Genomic DNA, 12,397 nt, shown 5'->3' on the forward strand with positions numbered 1-12,397 from the left:
ACGTAAAATTGTGGGATGTTTTGAAAACTCATGGTAAGGGTACTGATGGTCTGCATGATCGTTTAGTACATCAACTGTATCATCATTATCATCATCATGATTGGTACATCAACTGTATAGAAAATATGAATATGAGATAAAAAATTTTGACCAAACATTTGTGCCAACAGGACATACTGAAGTCAACCCAAGGCCGTAACAAGGACCTATCTAGGATCGACTTTAGGACGAAAGACGGACCTAACTTACTTAGACTTTGTCCTTTAAAATTTCTTACTGTGACTTTACGTAACATCTATTTGCATAATGTTATTAAAATGTCTTTTAGTACACTAGAATTAGAATTCTTTGAATTAATTTATTAATTTTTAATACTAAATTATTAATTAGGTTTCGAAGTGATATTTCATGCTAATTATTTAACTAGCGTTGAACCGCGGCTTTACGCGCCGTCAGAGGATTTTGAGTATAAATCTCTTGGGAACGGTACTTTTTCGAAATAAAAGGTACATGCTCCGTGTAATTTTTGAACATGTGTATAAAATTTCATGACAATCGGTTTTGAAGGTGGTAGAACCGTCGGTGGCTCGACTCCGGCGACAACACCGCCACACCTATTTCTGCCTAATAACAGCAGTGTTAAACTACTGTGTTCTAGTTTGAAGATTGAGGCATTCCAGCTTAGTCCTCAGGGGTAGCAGCGCATCTTTGGACGACCTCAGGTAGACTATCTAATTATATCTGGGGTTGATTACAGATGTCCATGGGCGGCAGTAGCCACTTACCATCAGGTAGACTGCCTGCTCGTCCACTCCTATATTATAAAAAACTAGTATTTTTTCATATAACTCCGACAACCCTACATTTACCTGTCAACCCTACTGCGTCGAATTACTCGTATTCCGGGTATTCAGTTATAGTCCGCGTAAAACTACTAGTCCGCTCTGAATATAGAAATGAATCGCGTCGCCATAGCAAATTGTATGACTACACCTGCTCGCAACAACTTCAGAGCAGACTAGCAGTTTGGCGTGGAATGAAAAAATCGTTTTTTCATACAACATCGACAGCCCTACATTTACCTGTCAACCCTACAGCGTCTAATTACTCCAATTCCGGGTATTCAGTTAACTACATTAATACACGTGGTACTGTTTGTGGAACGGTTTTATGCGGCGGGTTAAAAGTTAAACAGTGTTCAGATAAACTCAACTGGGAGAAAAGTTTGATCTTTTTGTTTGTGGTTTTTGGTAATAATCTACGTTAAATATCTGGTTTCATTTGAATTTATTTGTTAGTGGTATTTATGCCCGTTATTCGTAATCAATCTATCCAATTGGTGACGAAATCACAAAATCTATATCTACGTCAAAAATAATTTGTCAAAAGTTTATCTTTAGGAGGCAAAACACAGGTTCGATTGAATATTGACAAGGCGTTCCTATGTGCCGTGCGTTACTTTCCTTAAGTCGAATAATTTAATCCTTAAGTAGATACTTAAGGACTACTACTACTAAGACTATTAAACCAATAACAAATGAAATATGGTGCATCACGCGACCAGTAATGGGACAAGGGTTTATCAGATCTCAGGGGATCTGCATCTGAATGGGTGCCAAATTAGACCAGCTTGGCGACTGGCTTCCCTCAAAGGAGCTGACTCCCCAAACTACATATGTGGATGTCTACAATAATTTAGAAATAATTGCTATCCTATTTACACGATACCAAGATTTCGTTCGTATTTATAAAAATGTGAATGATAGGTTTTTTAATATTACCGCTTGAAATAAAATCTCGAACTTTTAGGTTAGTAATAGATATTATTTTTTTCAGAAAATACTTAGCAATAGGTTAGGCAATAATTTTATTGAAAGTACAATTGCCTTTTTAATTATATTATTTTTTTCTATTTGACCTCTGTCTGTGGAACCGACACTTAACCACAGTATAAGGATCTATATTTGTACTGTGACTTAACTTAGAATATTTAAAGGTTTAATCACTTTAAACTATGCGTGATTAAACCTTCTTCGAGTTTATAGAGGCTACTGTTTTTTGGTTCTACCTGATGCTTTCTGAGGCTGATTACACATTTATTTAAAAAAAAAAACGAAACATGCCGAAAAATATTCGTTCTTGTAACTATGGGGATCCCCATTAATTTTCAACTTTATCTATTCTTAGTATTTGCTGTTATTGCGGCTATAGTAATAGTACTCTGTAAAAAGTGTCTATCTATTACGGTTCAAGATTAGATCTCTGCAATCGGACAGACGGACAGAGGGACAGAGGGACAGAGGGACAGACGGACAGACGGACAGATGAGGATACGGAGACACGGATATACAGATTAAATTTATTTGCGAATTAAAATATACTGAACCCATTACACACACTATTGGCTAGCAGCCATAGTGCGTAACAAGTGAAGTATGTTTGAACATGTTTTACGCATAACACTTTAATACTATGCAATATCATGCAGTAATGAAATAATATATGCAATATGTGGTTAGAGGTACCGCCACATTTGGATGACGTCACAAGAATAACATAATTAGTGAATTTTTAGAAGATGGTAGAATCTTTGTGTTTCGATTCCGGAGGCATTACCATATCTATTTTTCCTTAGTTACAATGTTAAGCGTTACTACGTTATGTACCCTTAGTATGAGTTTTTAAGTTTTGACAATAACGACTGGTTTTGTTTTTGTTTACGTACTTCCCATATATTTCCAATCAGTTCTGATACAATCCGCTAGGGCGCTGGTTGGAAATGTATAGGTAAATACGTAAACGAATACTAAAACAGTGAATTTTGTAAAAACTCATACTAAGGGCACAGCACCCTTTGTACTTTGCAGTTTGAAGGGTAAGAGAGACAAACGCATCCGAGGCGTTTCAAATTCCAATTTCGAACTGTACCTGCAGAGGTAGCAACGCGCCTTTTTAAAATTTTGGATATAAAGTTAGATCCTATACTGAGACAAAAAGTTGCTATCAACATGTATTTTACTCAGCTGCGAGGGTAATGTTTTTTCAGCGTATGTTTCATTCTTTGTCACGCCCTGCAGCCTTAACGACTTTAACAAATGAGAATTAAAACAAAAAATGAAAAGGCAAAAGTATTATAAAATTAAAGATGAAACAATGAGTCCAAATCACTGGCGCTCGGTAGGGGCCCAAGAATCCCCCCCAAAGTTGGAGTGCGCCTTGTCGTGGTGGGGGGGCTCAGTAGCCCGTTGCAATCCAGCAGCGGGTGAAGCTAAAGCGCTCCAGTGGCGGTTGGGATACACTGCGTCTGCCCCGTATCGGGCGGCAGTAATATCTCGACGGTACGCTGAGAGGCATTGGCGTAGGACACGGGGGTGTCCTACGTCAAAAACACCATCAAGCCTCGAGGTGGCGCGCGCGGCGTTCCCGCGTGCACCTCAAAGATGAGCGGATGGAGTAGCTCCAGCTCCATCCCGAACCGAGACGGGCCCGGACGTGGGCAAACGCCGTCGGGATCGCGGACGAGTGTTATTATTGATTATATATGAGTATTAGCGTACCCGTGGTCCCGACAAAAGGCGTCCAGAGGACCACTGTGGAGTTTTAGCCGGTAGGAGTCCGGCATATCCTCTCCGCTACCCCCGCAGCTGAGAGGAACCCATGAAGGGTATCCCCACGAAAAAAAAGGGGCCCAAGAATGCTGGCTGCGTTACCACGTGAATGGCCAAGTTTAACCTTTGGTCGTAATACGCAATAATAATAATGATCATTATTTATTTTCATTATATTGTGTATTTTATTAATATCCTTCTTAACAAAATCGAAGTCGCAGCTCTAGTCAAGTGTACGACACCATCACACTAGATCAGGTGAGACACCCAAGAAAGCTAAACCGCATGTTGACAAAACCTAAGCTTGCAAATAAATTCACATGACCACAGACACCTGATATATATTATTATTAGAAGTGCAAGCGACCATAAGGAATTCCTTAACTTCGATGTAAACTAACCACAGGGCATCTGAAACTGATCCAATCTTGATCTGATCTGATGTGAAGAACTTGATCTTGAAAATAAAAGGGTTGAAAGTAATGATAGTGTAAGTATGAATTTGTTTTATATTGGAGGTGCGAGGTTCAACTCTCAGGCACCTCTGCTTTGACCTTGAAATTAACATGTGCTTAAAAAGTGGATGAAAATGGCCTCTCGGCCAGGAGGTCTGAGATTTAAACCCCAGGCATCTCTGATTTTTAATAAATTGCTAATACGCATTGAGTAACATACATCATCATCAACCCATTCCTGTCCAGTGAGACATGGGCACGGGTCACGAGACTTGGCACGGGTGGCTCCTTTCTGATTGAGAAGGATCAGGCCATACCAGGCCAGGCCAGACCAGGCCGCCGCGCTAGCCAAGTGCGTATTGGTAGACTTCACATATCTTTGAATATTTTTTTTTTATTTCTTAGGTATGCCAGTTTGCGCGCGATGTTTTGCTTCACCGTTAAAGCGATAGAAAAGTGATAATTAACTTCTAATACGCGCATAACTTTGAAGAATCAGAGGTGCCTGCCCCTCGATCAAGAGGCCGAATTTCTTTCCACTACTATCACTTACATCACCCACGTAGATACAAAATCACAGTCTATAAGAATCGCTTGTTTAGTCTAAGTATCTCGATTCTTCCCATCGTTTCGCCGAATGTAAATATAACGTTGACCGAAAACCTAAACAGTTTTTATCTCACCGCCAGATGTGGCCGCGTCTTTACGTTATGTTTGTACTAACATAATTTTAGTTTGATAAACAGAATTAGGAATTAGTAGAAATGGCGCGTGAAAAATACGTGTGACCTTGACTTCTTGTAAATTTTAGCGTTAAATATGATTAAAACATTTTAAAATAAGGCTTTTATTATACTGCTCTATCAAGCAGATACATACGGATTCCATTCTCGGTAAACCTTATAATATCATCATTGGATTTATTATTACCTATATGTGGATCTTACTTTTCTAATTACACTTAAAAAAATAAAGCAGACTGAGTGGCAGACAGTGTAAAACAAAAGCCGGTGGATCTAGAACTACGCTGTGCACCGTAATTTCTTATAAAATGTAGATAAGTTCTAAGAAATCGTTTTTAAAAAATTAACTTCTAAGAAAGTTCATAGGGAATGAAAGCTTGTAAATTATAAATTGATTTAAATTATACTTTCTTCAGCCTGTATGGTAAAATAGCACAAAGATTTTATTAGTGGAAATGGAATTTGGTAAACGTTTTTTTACAATGTTTTTAACTTGAACTTTTGTATAGGACCTAATAAAGTAAATATAAAATAATGAAAAAAAAACGTAGAATTAAAAAATAATATAAGCTGAGCAGTTGGTCGCGTCCATTACTCGGTAATGGTAATTCTAAGTGTTATCAACTCTATGGTTTCAAACGTAAACATTTCGCTACTTACTACTAATAACTTGCATAACATACTGTCTAATATCGTTATTCTGATCGAGATTGCAAATATCTGAATATTTAAGTAAATTATTTTACGTTTATTACTATAAAATATTTACCCACATTTGTATGCAAGTGCATTTCGAAATGGTAAACAGAATGTAATATGATTGCATAGAATTATATCTGTTTGGACTGTAGATATGAAGTTATGAACTCCTAATACTTGTAAGATCATGCTGCTGTGATATCTATACTAATATTATAAAGAGGAAAACTTTGTTTATTTGGCTTAAAAACTACTGGACCGATTTTAAAAATTCTTTCATCATTTGAAAGCTACATTATCCACGAGTAACATAGGCTATATTTGATATGAAACTAGCTGACCCGGCAAACGTCGTGTTGCCATATAAATAAAAAAATGTTAAAGGTGAACAACCCTTATCACTTAGGGGTATGAAAAATAGATAGTAGCCGATTCTCAGACCTACTGAATATACATATAAAATTTGGTGAAAATCGGTAAATCCGTTTCGGAGGAGTGCGGTAACTAATATTGTGACACGAGAATTTTATATATAAGATTACATTATTATTGAAATGTACTTCTTTGTGACAGTCCTAGTCAAGTTAAGACTGTCCCACTGCTTAGCACGGGTCTACCCTCGAAGTTTGAGAGATTATGGCCATTGTTCACCTTTTAACTCCCGACCCGCGTGGCGGAGCGGTCACCATACCGTCCCGGTATCGATCCCCGGCCAGACAGATATCTGAATGATAAATTTTGTATTTTGTTTCTAGGTCTGGGTGTTTGTGTATTTGTCTATGTGTTTTTCCATGGCACCCACGACACAGGGAATCCTAGTGTGGGGCTATGAGTGTAAAAAGCGTTTAAGCGTTTTAAGCAAATGAATAATTTCAAATACACATAAATTATATTCCTGAGGTCGGCAACAGAGGCGCCACTACCCCTGAGGTTTAAGCTGGAATGCATCGGAAAAGAATGTCTCTCTTAACAAACCCTTGAAACCAGAACTCAGCAGCGCGTAATACTTCTGTTATTAGGCAGAAATAAGAGGTGGTGTTGCCGGACTCGAACCACAGAGACTTCTACCACGAGTAAGGATAAAAGTTATTTTTAAAAAATCCTTGACGGAGCAAAACAGGTTAGGAAAATATTTGACAAAGCCCGTTGTTCATGAAGTAACAAATATGAAAATAGGCATTTTGGTTAGTACCTAAATAAACACTACCTAATTTTATCGTATTTATACTTAAATACGTCACGAAAACACTAAAATAGGTCATGTAACGTATTTAATTGTTTATGAAAGAGAAACTTGACGTGAATAATTTCAAATTTTGAAATCTCTGATAGTACAGGATCCCTAGTATAGTTTTCATCATTTATTACTAACAAGCTGATTTTTCGTGAGTAGCTTCGTTTCGACAAGACGCCCAACATTTTTCCTTACAGCAATGTTGGTAAATGGTAGCTTGATGGGGCAGCAAGGATAAAATATGTTGACCGGACGAATTCTAAAAATTTATTACTAACCAAATTTTTCTTTGTTAATTATCAAGATAATTATTTAAATAACGTGAAAAAATTTTTGTCCTACAAAATATAAGGTTTTTATTAAGGCGTCCCCCCTCTCCAACATGTATCATAAACAAGGTCATGAAAAATAATTACTAACCAGCTGATTTTTTTTTTATTGGCTGTCTACCATTTACATAGTCTACCATGCACATTGTCCTACAAATTGCATGGTATGTCATCTCGGACCTACGCTGAAAAGATGTTAATTCCGCAGGATTTTTTTTTATTAGTAACTGTAGGACAAAGGTATCACGTGATAGGATAATATAATTTTTATCTAAATAAAACAATGTCCTACAAAAAAAAGGGTAACTTTTATTAATCCTACAAGATTTGTAATTTAACTATAATATAATATAAATAAACTATAAAACTGGCGGACTGGAATAACGTACTTCGCAATTTGTAGGACAATGTGGGTAATAAGCCGTGTAAATGTTAGACAGCTAATAAAAAAAAAATCAGCTGGTTAGTAATTATTTTTCATGACCTTGTTTATGATACATGTTGGAGACGGGGGACGCCTTAAAAAAAACCTTATATTTTGTAGGACAAATATTTTTTCACGTTATTTAGATAATTGTCTCGATAATTAATAAAAAAAAATTCGGTTAGTAATATTTTTTTTTGATTCGTCAAATCAACATATTTCATCCCTATTATTTTAGTTATAAACCACAATCGAGAACTTTCGTACGAGAATTTGTTGCGCGTCTCATTGAAACGAAGCTATTCTGGAACACTCAGCTTGATACTAATTATTTTTACATTAAGTATTAGTACTACAACTTTTAAGTGTAGGTCCGAGATGACATACCATGTAATTTGTAGGACAATGTGCATGGTAGACTATGTAAATGGTAGACAGATAATAAAAAAAAAATCAGCTGGTTAGTAATTATTTTTCATGACCTTGTTTATGATACATGTTGGAGAGGGGGGACGCCTTAATAAAAACCTTATATTTTGTAGGACAAATATTTTTTCACGTTATTTAAATAATTATCTTGATAATTAACAAAGAAAAATTTGGTTACTAATAAATTTTTAGAATTCGTCCGGTCAACATATTTAATCCTTGCTGCCCCATCAAGCTACCATTTACCAACATTGCTGTAAGGAAAAATGTTGGGCGTCTTGTCGAAACGAAGCTACTCACGAAAAATCAGCTTGTTATTAATAAATGATGAAAACTATACTAGGGATCCTGTACCATGAAGGTCCTAGATACAATTAACTATTTCCATTTCTTTATTTTTCTCGATGACAGTTCTATGTAGTGTTGTGACCAAATAAGTAATGATATCGATCGCATATATTTATTATATGTATTTTGAACAAAGACAAATACAACCAAGCTTACGTCGTAATAAATATTTCGTTTCATTGTCGAGTACCTACCTATACCCACTTATTCACAGCTTTGAGAATTTTAAAGAAGTGATGCCTATTATCAATCAAAAATGTATACGTGTAACACCTTGTAATGAAATATAATATTATAAATATATGTAATATAATATTATAGTTAATTTTTATAAAAGTATCCGGCAGTAATTTAGTTTTGTAAAATAAAACGGGTCTGTTATCGTGTTACGTTTATCGTTATAGCTCCTATAGTAATCATTATGTGTAGCACATCACTACCTGTCCACGAAGTACAGAATTATCTATTAGAAGTATTATTATCTTATATTATGTGACATTTTAACGTAAACAACACAAACTTACATTGGCGTCTATCTGTCGTCGAGAAAATAAAGAAATGGAAATAGTATAATTAACGATAATTATTTTCTAAAGTTCTCATATTAAATTTTTATCAGACACTCAACATTACGTCTCATAAAAAATCTCTCTAAGAACCATTAAAATTAATTTAAATATGAGTGTTTTAAGAGCATATAAATTTAAATAAATATGAGTGATTTTAGAGCATCCGGCATAGATGATGTTTTTCATCCTGCGTCCGGCACATCCGACATTGTTAGAATGGCATCTAGTATTGACTACTCGGCATCCGGTTTTATTATCCGACATCCGGCACTTTCGATATTGATCGTATAGCTATTAACATCGATTCCGCGGCATCCGGTTTTATGCTCCGGCATCCGATATTCTTCCTATGGTATCCAGCATCGATTACTCGGCATCCGGTTTTATTATCCGACATCCGGCACTTTCGATATTGATCGTATAGCTATTAACATCGATTCCGCGGCATCCGGTTTTATGCTCCGGCATCCGATATTCTTCCTATGGTATCCAACATCGATTACCCGGCATCCGGTCTTATTATCCGGCATTCGCTATTTGCCATCAGATATCCGGTTTTATTTATTTTCATCCAACATTAATTGTACAGTTTCAAAGGGAAAGGTGCGCAAGGTAAGTCGTGCAGAAGACCATAAGGCTTGTAGGTTCGATTCCACGGGCACTTTGAAGGATGTGGTAAGGATGACATACTTATCCTAGCCGTTCCAGCTTAGTCCTCAGTAGCAAGATCTGTGGCCACTCTCCAGTAAGAATCTAGCCTTAAATGGGGTTGATCACAAGTCCATGGGCTGCAATAGTCACTTACCATCAGCTGATTTCCTTATGAAATTTCCATACCATTTGAAATTCTATTCATAACGAGTAAACTCAAAAAAATATATTAATATAAATAGTGACGTCATTAGAGCCTTTCTGGCCTCAGTACTGACCCTGACCTGCATAATTCCCAGAAATACATAACAAAAAATCCATCCATAAATTTCCAGTAATGGAATATTCCGTGTAAATTCATAGCGCTGGCCTGCCATGAATAAATTCGCATAAATTTTGCGAGGCTATAAAATAATCCATAGTATTTATGGGGTGACATGAGCTGTGCACCCTGCCAACCCCCAAATTGGCTAGGGGTAGCAGATTACAAGCTCTGAGGTTTTAGAAACACATACACATAATTTTGAATTGTTTTGAATATGTCAGTTTTCATAAATAAAAAACCTTTCAACCCTTATAGTCCCACAGTAGGATTCCCTTTGTCGTGGGTGCCATAGACGCACACAAAGACGAATACACAAACACCCAGACCCGGAACAGAAATCTATATTAACGGTAAATAAAAATTGCACTGACTAAATTAGAACGCCTTGTGTTCCATAGGTATAGCAAAAGTGCTTAGACATTTTTAAGTTATATGGGAGAAGCAGACTAGCATGCAGTCCACCTGATGGTAAGCGGCTACTGCCGCCCATGGGTATCTGTAATCAACCCCAGATAGGATTAGACATCCCTACTATTTAAAACGAGAAGTTCGCAAAATATAGTCGTAAATATTTATTAAGATGGGTTACGATATATTACAATTATTTTGTTCAAAAGTTACAAATAAAATAATGTAACACGTCCTTCATATCCACATGTATGTTAACCAGGTAAGTGTTGAAACACCCTTTCGTGGGACAAACGGTGAGATCAAAGGGCCTTTCCACCGACCAGAACTTAAAAGGGATGGAAAGTAGACAAAGAGTTCAAAAATACTAGATGTAACTCATATAAATGTTTACATTTATTTTTTTAAAAATAAACCCCAAGGTCAGAATAGTTCGATGCAAGAGTTATCAGAGCTATGCCCACTTCTAGTGGGGGATCCCCATTTCTAATCCATTTAAAATACCTACGAGTTTAGTTGTATTATTTTCCTTGTAGAACAAAATTAATGAAGAAAAGAAACAAAAATTTGGAACCCATTTTTTTCTTTAAAAAAACAATAACCAACCGTGAAATCCATTGGTAAAAAAATCATTAATAGCACCATTATAACACCGATTGAAATTACGCCATAACTAACGTTTAATATTAACCACTCGACTTCGGTCGGTTAAAGATATTGTTTTTGCCATCTACCGTATTTGTCAACGTCGACTAAAAATGTGGTGACAGCGACACAAATGACATTAATAACAAATCTGGAGGCACGGCAGTGCCTCCGCCAAGTCGAGCTAAATTTATGCAACACAGAATTGTTACATCCCATCGCTATCGTTAAAGTTATCGTTAGTTTAACTATAATCCAAAGTTTAAACGGGCTTTCGATGATACCCACCTTGAATATAATTCAATGGACTCATATCACTTCTAGTTAATGAACATCCGTGTGTAGGATAAACAAAAATAAAGTATTTTCGCGGACACCCCTGTGTCCACGTTTGATATGTGTGGGAAGGCATCCTACGTGATATTTATATAAAATATTGTATGTTCGAAACGACTTTGAACAAAGGATCAAAATAACTTACGATCAGCCCACTGAAGTAAGAAACGATATGTTTGATTACTTAACTAAGGCTTACATATTAGATGGAGCGTTCCAAGTTATTCATATAAGTATTTTTTTACGATATCCAAGTAGCAGACGAGCATGCAGTCCACCTGATGGTAATTGCCACTGCCGCTCATGGACATCTGTAATCAACCCCAGATACGATTAGTTACCACCTGAGGTCGGCAAAGTATGTCTCCCTTACCACACCCTTCAAACCAGTACCCGTACCATGAGTTTTCAAAACATCCCACAATTTTACGTTACGTTTACTCAATCCATTATTCTGTCCCATTTGCTTCAGTAGACTGAGTAAACGTTACACATGTTCGCAAAAAAGGGAGACAAAACATAAAGCGCCATTTTGTCAATTTAGACATTTAAAGTTACGTTACTGACACTATAGTTCTGATACAATCCGCTAGGGGCGCTGATCGAATTTTTTTATGGACAAATACGTAAACAAATACCAAAACAGTCATATTTGTCAAAACGTAAAAACTCATTGTAAGGGTACAGAACACAGCAGCGCTATATATAACACTACCGTTATTATATTACTATGTTAAACTTATTTATCATGTAGAACTCCTATCATATTCAGTTAAGTGAATCATTTTTCCGATTACGAGTAAAATAGTCTTTCCTATTTCATCATTAGGTTAGAACTAGAATTTAAATTTAGACCTAACCTTAGAGCTACGCTTGAAATAGAGTGAGCATCGTATCCTTTTGCCATTTGCCTCGACGTATAATTTCCTGAATTAGCTTATCTGTGGGGCTATCGGGGTCTAAGTAATCGCTCTTCTGTTGCCCTTTTGTGTTCATTTGTTTCCTATATGCAAATTTGTGAGATAGTTGGGGTTATTTCGACCTATTAATGGTTTAACTATTAATGACGACCCACGTGGCGGAGCGGTCACCATACCGGTCTGACGCGCAAAGGGTTCCTGGTTCGATCCCCGGCCAGACAGGTATCTAAAGGATGAATTTAGATTTCTGTTTCTGGGTCTGGGTATTTGTGTA

Source organism: Epargyreus clarus, unplaced genomic scaffold (assembly GCF_041222505.1).
Source record: "Epargyreus clarus isolate Ecla_fem2 unplaced genomic scaffold, WU_Ecla_fem_2.2 ptg000011l, whole genome shotgun sequence".
Lineage (NCBI taxonomy): Eukaryota > Metazoa > Arthropoda > Insecta > Lepidoptera > Hesperiidae > Epargyreus > Epargyreus clarus.